At 33.5% G+C, this 11,433-nt stretch overlaps 1 long non-coding RNA gene across 3 annotated transcripts; it reads right to left on the bottom strand.

Annotated features, from left to right (window-relative positions):
- Positions 1 to 357: 357 nt before the first annotated feature.
- Positions 358 to 5,853, bottom strand: LOC131039648 (uncharacterized). 3 transcript variants are annotated; one of them, XR_009372596.1, is made up of 3 exons: positions 5,578 to 5,853; positions 4,372 to 5,453; positions 358 to 1,519 (listed from the first exon to the last, which is right to left on the bottom strand). It is a non-coding gene; the product is annotated as an uncharacterized LOC131039648 (long non-coding RNA). The 3 variants fall into 3 exon arrangements; XR_009372595.1 differs by having other exon boundaries at positions 358 to 1,497; XR_009372597.1 differs by having other exon boundaries at positions 358 to 1,473.
- Positions 5,854 to 11,433: the final 5,580 nt, after the last annotated feature.

Below are 11,433 nucleotides of genomic sequence, written 5' to 3'. Positions count from 1 at the left end.
TTTGCTAGAGGCATTCTGTCAAACAGTTCACGTGCTTTGCATTATCATCATGTTTTTCTTTCCATTACTTAGACAAACCACTATTACTTCATTTGCTTCTTTACAAATGATTTCAGTAACATGTTCACCAAATTCTGTTACAATTGCAAAGCAATTGTAACAATGGTTTTTTTTAAGGTTTTTTTATTTACGAATTTTAGGTTGAAATTTCGTCAACTAAAAGTTAAAGACTGAGAAGTATCCATTCTGCCAAATTCGTTTAGGGCATGATTCTGACCTCATCTTTTATGATATCGGAGCCTTGCATTCAGCAAGACTTCCCTACTGAACTCATTAAGAACCTTTCAACCGTACCAGTAGACTAAAGGTCCATTAACTTTTTACCTCTTTTGATTACATCCAATTCTAATATGACAATGATATTTGATGAATCTTTTTCAGTAGAACTGCCAAGAGTAAGAGCAGTTTGCACTTACAATCTTGACTTGCTTTCCTTGGATTTACAGGCATTATCTTCTGTAAAGAAGTTCTTAATTGAAATTTTAATGCTCACAGAGCAATCCACAAGGGATTACTACCTTATAGTTTGAGAGTCCTTCAACATGCTATTTTCACACATATTCCATGGACAATAGAAAATAACTTCACTTTCATGCCTATGAACAAGACCACAATTTTGGTTCTATTTGTACCCCCAAATCTCTAACTAATTTCATTCATATCAGAACCTCTAAAGAATCCTAAATCAATAAGAATTTACCTCTTCTGGGGTTTTCAGTAGTGTTGTATTTTTGTAGTACCACCACTGTACCCTGCTGTATTTATATTTTCCCATTTGGATGAATTTTCTTTACTTTCACAATCAGGTATATTATCTAAATGAGATGTTTGAGTTGCAGAGCATCCTCGCAAAGATTACTTTTGGCATTGGCTGCAACCACTGTATTACAAGAAAGCACACCCCTAAGAGGCATTTTGTTGAACAATTTGCAGGTTTTGTGCGCTTCTACATAAACACACTTCTTAGAAGCATTTTGTTGAACAATTTGCAGGTTTTGTGTGCTTCTACATAAGCACACTTCTTAGAGGCATTTTATTGAACAATTTGCAAGTTTTTGCGTGCTTCTATATTTTGCCTACATGTCTGCCAGGGCACTTGCAGCTATACCAATTGCATTTGCTTAAAAGTTTCCAGGAACTTTTCAACAAACCCATTTTGTGAATGTCATCCCAATGTCTCTGAAAATCTTCAGTAGCTTGTCTTTCAATTGGCATGCTTAAGTCATTTAGTATTGCTAATACTCAAGATGCCAGACAACTCCATAGGTGTATGATCGAAGTCAATTGTGTTTCATGATCTTGGAATGACAGCTTGAAAAATAACCAGTACTGCATGGAGTTTTACTGATCTGACTGTTTAGCATTATGTTTTCCTCCTGCATAATCTGATATTTGCTCACTAATCTTGAACATCTGTGTGAGGTAGAAACAGAACACCTATAAAGAATGGCAATGATATCTGTTTAGCATTCAGAAGATAGTGCACATTTAGCTGTAGAAGAGTTCCTCGAAAAAAAATTAGAAACCCACTGATACGCATGCACAGGTGCATGGAAATCTGTGAGCATGAATTCTAGAGTGGAGTATTGCCTTTAGAGGCCATGGATTTCACCATTCCAAACACAATTTGGTTTCTAATCATCAAAAATCTTTTTGGAATTCTTTCCATGAGCAAGTCAAAGTTTAGAGTGTGTTGTTTAAATTTGTTTATTTAAAATTTATGAAGGACAAAATCAAAGTATGGAAATCAGATACAAATTTATATATAATTTAAAAGTGTTTGAAAACTCTAATTTCTTGTTCGATCCTTTTGATGAGGTTATGGGATTTACTTGCATGTTTGAATATAGTGTAAATGTGCAAGCGAACTCTGTTTATTCATTTTGAATTATTATTGCATTTTCCAACTTGATTTAAAACATCTTTTATGATGATTCAAGTTGATTAGATATCTCAAACCATCAATGATCAAAGATTATTTGGAGATTAATGATTTTGTTTTAAACCATTTGAAATTTGATTTGATGAGACTTAAACGATGAAAGGTTTTTTCAAATGATTCAAAGAATTTGTGTAACCTTCAAGAAGATCATTTTCATTGATCCATTTCAACTTGGAGGACTCAAAATTTAAAATTGGCATGATCAAATTTCAAGGACAACATGCATCATGGTCCATACAACATCTAATGCACAATTGTTGAGAATGCATTTGTTTGTAATCTTGTACAATATAAGTTTGTATTGAGTGTTTAATGTCAAAGTCCTCAAACCATATTTTCCTTCTCTTCTTCAAAAAAACATCAACTCAACATCCTCTAGACTTGGATCCTTAGCACTTACACACTATCACGCAAGATGAGATCATTTAAACCACTAGAACATGCACAAACTAAGTTTCACATTATTTTCTTATAGTACAGATCAATAAAATTAGTATAGCCTTCAATAGATTCATGTTCAACTTAAACAACTCATCAAAGACATGATGATGACCATCATTTCTTAAGAAAATGAAGATGATCAATGTATAATTGGACAAAAAAATTGGAATAATTGTGCATGTAGAATACTCTGTGCTCTTCTTTACAAGTTCTACACCCATCGCATAACTCTTTTTGTCATCACATGCTACCATGCATGACATCTTGCTTTGTTTATTGTGCATTCAACTAAGTGTAATTCAATATAGAATACCTAGTGACTTCACTAGCACTATATATTGACACATTCCAACCATGTAACATAATGCTAATAATTAAAGAGTGCAATTGATAGGACAATTGATCATGAATAATTCAAAACAAATCATTAAAAATTTCCTTTCTTGTTTTGTAATGGTATTGTATTATTTAATATTCACACACCTCTCACATTGAGAAGGTTGTTGTTTGTAGATATTGTACAGTCTAAGAAAAATCAATTAGACATGTTTTTGACTTTATAGTTCACATAAGTCATCATTTATAGGTACAATATTTATAAAGAGCTATTGTGCAACCTATTTTTTTTGTTTGTGAATATAAGTAGCACATATTTGCTAAAACATTTCACCTTAATTATGTGATTGGTTTATTGTGTTTTATTCCCCTTTTTATGTATAATCTATAAACCCCATCCTTTCTAGGAGTGGTTTATCCCTCTAATCTCATAGGATTTTAATCAAAATAGATCTATAATATCGGCCACTTTAAACTATGAAAAATCGTCATGAGATATACTACCCAACCAAATGAGCAATATAGAAATCCATGTACAAACTCTCTGCACATATGCAATCTACCATATGCTATTTTTGTTATGCCTATTCAAAACGAGAACCAAGATCGCATAACCTTAAGCCTATCATAAGGTTTGATACAAATATGTAGATCAAAAAAATTGATTGCACTAGGTCCCAAGATTGCTACATGCAATAATGTCATTAATGTGTGACCTAAATGAAATCTAATTCAATGGATAAAGTGTGTAGTCATTAAATTCAAGTCATTCCATATTAAATATTAATTTTGATACCTTATTGACATCTTGGATCTAGCACATTTGTCACCTACAAAAAAATATGGCCTTTCCTTTGTTATAAATTCAACCCTAACAACTTGACTATTAACCTAACATCCTAAAATTCATTAAATTTCTAAAGTGACACACCATTCTTGGCTTGTGTGTTATGGACAATGTGAGTAGGGTTTGTGTAAGGTTTGTAAGAGTTATGTAAAGCATACAAAAGCTATACATGCGAAGAGTTATTGCTCAACACACATTCAAATGACAAATTGTGTGTATGGGATTGTAAAATTGTGCAATAGTTATAAATGATTTCATATAATTAAATGAGATGGAAAGTTCTCAAAAAGGGTAAACACAATCTACATAAGGAAATTAATAGAGTATGTAAATAGTGAAAAATTAACATGCTAACTTGTTTCATTTGGAAGATTGTGCTAACTTACCAACTTGTGAAATCCCAATTATTTTTCACTCTCTCTGTACCCATTTTAATCAATATGATGACTCGTTTCGTATGAAAGATCATGCTATGACACATCCCTCTCACACCCTTTTCTTTTTACTTTGAAGTCAAACATGTTTTTCTACTAAACTATCGAGAATCAATATGCTAACTTGTTTCCTTTGGAAGATCATGTTATGACACATTCCTCTCACACCCTTTTCTTTTCACTTTGAAGTCAAACATGTTTTTCTAATAAACTATCAAGACTTTTATTCCCTAATACACAGGGGATTAACTTTTGGGCAATTAGAAACTAGAAAAACATATTATTTGTAGGCTTAAATAATGGTGACTTACCTAGAAATGCTCTCGCTTCCTCTTAGAATTTCGCTTTTACTCTTTCCTTGTCTTCTAACTTCTCTCTTTTACAACTATGACCTGCAAGAAATCTTCTCAAAATTGTTAACAACCTGCAAATCCTTTTCAAGGTGGATTTATAAAGATACATGAAGGGGCATGATATAGGAGTCGAAGGACTATCGTAAGGTAGAATACCAAACCATGCATGGACATAATGGCTCATATAGAAAAAAGGGAAGAGCAAGATGTATCCACCTCACAATTGTCTAACCTCTGTTAAAACACATCATTTATACATCAATCTATACAATGACAAAGATCTACACTTCTCTAAAATATAATATCACTATTTATAAAAAAATAAAAACTATATACAAATCTTCATTCTATTTAGATATTATATAACACTAACTTACATTTCCACAAACAATTTAACATTGAAATCATTATATATCAAAAGAAAGAGCCAGATCCTATAAAAACATTTAAAAAGAAAAGTAACATCATATTACAAATTTACTAGAATCAAATTATATATCAAATTAAACTGATTACACTTAGATACTAAATGAATGTATCAATTTAGAGAAAATTACATCAAATGTTAATACAAAACTATTGAATCTCACAATTGTAAAAGACTTTTATAATATGTTGTGTGCAAAAATGTTCATCAACGTCTTGGATCATACTACATGATCCATCATCAGAAAACCGTGAAAACTACACGACTTTAATTGAATCCCACAATTTAAACGACATTACACCAATATAATAAAAAAGTATTGAATCCCACATCTTAAAAATCTACAAAACCAATAGAAAACGCTATCTAAGAAACAAGATCCAAAATTGCATTACAGACCAGCTCATTGCCAAATGCACCTTAGCAAATGTATGACAAAATGAAAGAGATAATTATCACCATCCAGAAGATCTTGTGCTACAAAATGCTCCAAATTAAGATTGCGAGGCAGTAAAAAGCTCTCATGTAACAGTGTAGTCATCACTACAGCGGGTCTCTCAACAATGGCAGCCAACAGTCTGCATACAGACCTCAGCAACAATGGAAACAGAGACTGCAGAAAGAAAAAAAACATTACTCAATAACAACACTGTAAAAACTGAAAAAACCCAATATAATATAAAAACTTCATAAGAATAGAACAAAACAAGAAGAGAAAAACAGTTGTGAAGACCAACCATGATAACTGAGCTAAAAATGGAGTATCAATATGTTCCATATGGAACATACTCTTGTGTTTGATTCATCATGCAATTTGTCAAAATAAAACAACTTTTTTTGTGTTTGATTCTTCACGCAACTCGTCAAAATAACATATCTTTCGAACTAAAAATGGAATTATTATCATAAACCTCTGAAATATGTGCTTCTGGATTTCTGAAGCTCAAATGATAGTTGCAGATAGATCTAGAATGCAGGATCATTTGGTTTAGAGTGTTGATTAAATGAAATGTAGGTAAAATTCATTTCAAACAAATCTGCCAATCAATCCAAAGCTGCCATTCAAACCTACCTTCTTTTTGGTTTCCACAGTCAAATTATTTATGAGAAGTTGACGTTATGCTGAAAATATTTATGTCAGCTACCTAAAACTTACTTTATATTTCTAATGTTTTAATTTATTTCTCCTGTTTTTAAAGAGTTTGTTGTATTTATTTATTTATTTACGATTAGTAATTTTTAATGGAGTTGGTTTTAATTTTTATGATGATTATTGAAATTTGGATATTTTTTAAATTCCTGTTGATCTGTCTCGAATGGAAGGATGTGAAGCATTTTTTTAATTATATTTATAAATTTAGTTTACTTGGCATGTCAATGGAATGTTTTCCAAGTAAAATGTTGTATTGTAAAATTATAAGGGCAATTGTGTTTATTTTGGTATAATAGTTTAAAATGTGTATATAATAATAATAATAAATGGTATAATATTATTGATAATGTTATGGTGTGATGGTAAAATTGTGGTGTTGTGATTCATGTTATCAAGGTTCAAACTTGTATAGGAATGTTATTGCTAGGTCTCATGGGGGTGTTTCAGGGTCTATTTTCATGGAGCACAAGATCCCATGAAGCAAAACAATTTATGCTACAGAATTATTTGGAATCTTTTCTTGAAAAAGTAGTAGCCCCTATTTTTTTGGACAACATATTTCAGCAGGTAAAATTGGGTTACAAAATTCCCCACCAGCGTGAGGATTTTTTTGCCACTTCTCAATTAGCTAGAATTTTGGAGCCTAAACTTTTAAGCTTGTACTACTACTAAATTCTTGGGACCACTAGCATTAAAATATTTCTAAAAAATCTCAACAACGGCTGTTGAATTTTTTTAGGAAGTGCCCCCTCCTTGGGACCTTACCTTAAGGTTTCATGGTGGGTATGAGATATCAATTTTGAAGGTGTATATACTAAATTTATAATATAGCTTAAATAGATGTATTTAATGAATTATCTTATTTTATATAAATATTAAATACTAATATTTATTTAAACCACTACAAATACATACATAAGTAAATAGGTGTGTCCTTATTGGTTTGTAGATTTTTTAATAGTAGGAGTTAGGTCAAATCTTCAAACCTTGAAAGGTTCTTTAAAGATTTCAATTTACTTTAAGTCTTTCAAGTCTTTCAAGCCTTTCTTGTCATGCTTTCACCTTAAGATCCTCAAACCAATCTCATGAAAAGGGGTAAGACTTATCACCAAGACTTGATCCTTGATAGGTTCTTTTAAAGATTTAATTTTCCTTAAGTCCTTTGGGCCTCACTCATTGAACTTCCATCATAAAGCTTAAATCCATGTTAGTGAATGACGTAAGGGCTATCCTCGAGGTTCTCTTTACAAAAGGATTGAGTCTATTAGTAATCAATTTGTGGACTTTACCCTAATAGAGTGCACCTTTTATGTAAAAGGTCATGAAGAAACTCCAATTCCCAAGTTCCAATTTTCATATACCCCACACAAAGTGTTCTTGGTCATTAGTAAGTGGGACCAACCTTAAATGGGTTAATGATTTCAAAGGTGAATGTGTATGTTGTATCTCTGAACCCCGATTGTTGATGTGATCAAGTTTAGTTATCAGTCATTAACCTTTTGGCTTAACCTTTGGAAAATTTAACAAAAGTTGATAAAAGTTCTTTTTAAAATCTAAGTGTCAACAATCCTAATTTATCATTAACACAACTCAAGAATCATATCAATATTTGGTGTTTCCTCTTAAGGAATAATCCATTCTTTCTAAAATTGATAAGTAACATCCCCAAAACTTGATACCCTAAGTGATGAATAATTGACTAAGCATATTAACTTAGGGCTATTACACTATGATTTGTATAAATTGGGGGAAAAGCACGAAACCTGATTATGAAGTTAATTGAGTCTTTAAGGTTAATAATTGAAGAAGTTGAGAAATACAACTTCAAAGATCCCAAGAACACTTGCAAGCAAAATACATGTCACAAGAGAAGAATGGAGGCAAAAAAACAATAATGGCTCTGAAGAAAAAGATTATCGTTCAGAGAGGAAATGATAAAAAAAAGTACAATACAATCCTTATTAAAGGAGATTGTGCAACCCTAAAGAAACCCTAAAGGGATAATGTGTAATTAGAATAATTATTAAATACCTACAATATTATTCAATGCCTAAGTTTAACTTAAGCGTAGAGTATAATAGACTAATAATTAAATAAATAATTATTAGCCACAATATGATAACTCTAACACCCCCCCTTAAGATGAACTTAGGGAGTAGCTAAAAACAACTAAGGACTAAAAATGCATGTAAACAAAATGCATGAAAGTAACAATGGGTCTCGACAACTAGGCCTGATGAGGTACCCAAGTACAAAAGATCTCTCACAACTCGAGAAAAGGAGAAAACCTCATGGGAAAAAATCCTCTCCTAAAGAGAGAAATACAAGTGAAGGACTGGAGAAGCCTCCAAACAAGAGAATGTCCCAAGAAAAAGGAACAAAGGGTGAACATGAAGAACACCACTAAAGCATGAAGCTGCAAACACCGTCGAAGAATAACTATCGATCCGAAGAACCTCCACTAAAATAGAAGATGATCAGGTAAAGAAGACTGTAATCTGCATGAGTGCCCTCAAATAACACTACTCAAATCAAATGGAAAACAAAGGCAAACAACTGAACTCGAAGATACAGATGGCAAAAACACCAAAGTCTGAAGAGCTGATCAATCGAAGATGGAAGGTTACCTCCAAAAATAGGAATGAAAGAGTGTCCATATGGTCAATGATCCATCTCACTGAAATGCATAGGTAACCAGCCACTACGTCCGCCTAGTACATAGGAACAAATACTGAATACATAACTCACTCCAACGAACCAAGGAAGCATTAGAACCAACCACCAATGGGACAAACCACCCCATAATGCTGACAAGGGAGAGGTGTCAATTATACTAAAACTGAATGCCAAGAAAAATTGCATGATGAAGAACCAAGAACATCGAGAGTGTAACAAAAAGTACAAACACATATAAAGGCTAGTGTCATGGAAGGAACACTCACTTGACACACATCATGAGGCTAATGTCGTGGAAGGAACACTCACATGACAAAGATAGATAGAAAACAAAGGCAAACATCAAACCCCCACATGGCACTTTATAATGGAGTGTGAGTACAATAAAGCACAAGATGTGCAAGATCCCAAGCATGCAAGGCATAGTGGCACTTTGTCTCAGTGCGTTTGCATAAATAAAAATGCTTTCAAAAAGATGTATACAATGCTCAAAGAAGACATAAGGCTAGAAATACATGAAGAATAGTAAAAAACAAGTCATCTCATGCAAACGAGAAGTTTCTACGATCTTATATGTCCAAGTAATTCACTAGAGTGTGAAAACACAAAAAACTGAATAAATGTACCTAGAGTAAAATCTGGAAAAAGTGCATGGATGGTTGTGAAGAGCTCTGAAACACCATCCTAACGCCGCTAGAATCGCGAATAATGGAGAAACTGGAGAAAAGTTATGAGCTTGGGACTAAAAACAACACCTCTGACTTGAAATGGCTATAGAATGTAATAGCAAAAAAACCAAGTGATAAAATCCACAAATATGGAAAGTAGACAAAACCATCTTTCCAACGATATCTTGTTTGCCAAAACATGATATCGTATGCCCAAGTTATGGCCAATAAAAAAAACCCCTCTTTTAGGGCACAAAGAGGGTCACTGGGGCCAATATGTTGTCCATACCGCTAATGTCAGCAGAATATTCTGGGAATATTCCTCTGCTGCCTGAAAAAAATTATCGCTTGAAAAACTCGCCGAATAAAAAAATTCGCCCGCTGGAAAAAATACCACCTGCCAGAAAAGGATCGCTGGCCGGAAAAATCATCACCGGACAATATGGTTGGGCGCCGAAAAATGTCGACGACCACTAGGAGGCGATCGGACAAAGGTGACCACGAGGCGACAGGTAGGAGGCGGTGGTCGAGAGGCAACTAGTTGCATGGCGAGGGCCAAAGCAAGCAGTGACGACCAAAAGGAGAGGGAGGTCGACGACAGGTGGCCGGACAGCGGCAGGACGAAGCGACGACCCCTGCATAGGGGCCGGAGGGCGGCAACACCTGCATGAGAGCCTATGGCAGCAGGCAGCATAGAGACCAGAGGCAGTAAGCAGTACGGGGGCCAGAAGGCAGGCCCTACTATAGGTGGTGGGGAAGGGTCCACGCCCTGTTGCGGGCCGTATGGACCTACAGAGGTCGTCGACCCCCCCAAATATGCCTGTTTTTAAAAACAAAAAAAATTAAACCCCTTTATAAAAAAAAAGGTTTTGCACATTTTTTGTTGCATTCGTCCTGGGTATGCCATTAAATTGCAAAAAAAAATTATTTATTTATTTATTTTCTCAAAATTTGTGCCCAAAAAAGGGGCAAAAAACCAAAAAAAATTCCAGAGCCAAAGTTGTCCAAATTGAACAAATTTTATATGAAAATGGGGGTTTTTGGGTGTTTTGAGTTCAACAATGAGGTTTGTTTGAGACCAAAATGCCCAGTAACAAAGAAGTACCCCAGATCCAAATAAAAAGCTCTGAAAAATTTGAAACCCTAACCTCCAAAAAATCTCCTGAAAAATCAGGAACGAGTAGCAACAGATGTAGGCTTTGATACCATGAAGAAGCTGAGAATACAAATTCAAATATTCCAAGAACACCTGCAAGCAAAATACATGTCACAAGAGAAGAATGGAGGCAAATAAACAATAATGGATCTAAAGAAAAATATTATCATTCAGAGAGGGAATTATAAAAAAGTACAATACAATCCTTATAAAAGGAGATTGTGCAACCCTAAAGAAACTCTAAAGGGATAATGTGTATTTAATAATTAGAATAATTATTAAATACTTACAATATTATTAAATGCCTAAGTTTAGCTTAAGCATATAGTATAATAGACTAATAATTAAATAAATAATTATTAGCCACAACATGATAACTCTAACAATAACCATCGCAAGTTGATTTGTAATGGGTGTCATGTTTTATTTGCAGGTACAATGTAAGAAGAGCAAGGAAAGATCAAGTACTAGTACAAGGGATATTATCCCTCTTCAAAGATGTACTCTCCCTACAGTGACATTGGAGATACAGACCTTGGACCAAAAGATGAATTAATTAAATTATAAAACTATTTAATTGATATGGATAGAAGAATTAATGAGAAGGTGATGACACGAGAAGATGAAAATGCAATAGTCATTTTTGGATTTCTACAAAAAGCTCTGTGATGCCCACACTTTTGGGCAAAAACACAACAACTTTTTTTATTAACACTAAAATACTTGTGTTTTACGTTTAAATAGTTGTGATCACTTAATTAGTTTCACTAAAAGATATCTTAAGTGTCAATATGAATGGGCTTCTAATGCGGGTGATAAATTATTTTATTTAACTAGGAGGCTTAGGACCTTTCCCAAGCTCCTAAGTGATTTGATATTCAAATTAATTAATTTGTATCTAAGTGTTGAAAGCCATCCAATTAATCTTGAATATAATTTC

This window comes from Cryptomeria japonica, chromosome 5, assembly GCF_030272615.1.
Source record: "Cryptomeria japonica chromosome 5, Sugi_1.0, whole genome shotgun sequence".
In the NCBI taxonomy this organism is placed as follows: Eukaryota; Viridiplantae; Streptophyta; class Pinopsida; order Cupressales; family Cupressaceae; genus Cryptomeria; species Cryptomeria japonica.
The sequence above is the reverse complement of the archived record's forward strand: the minus strand, read 5'-3'. Positions and strand labels throughout refer to the sequence as shown.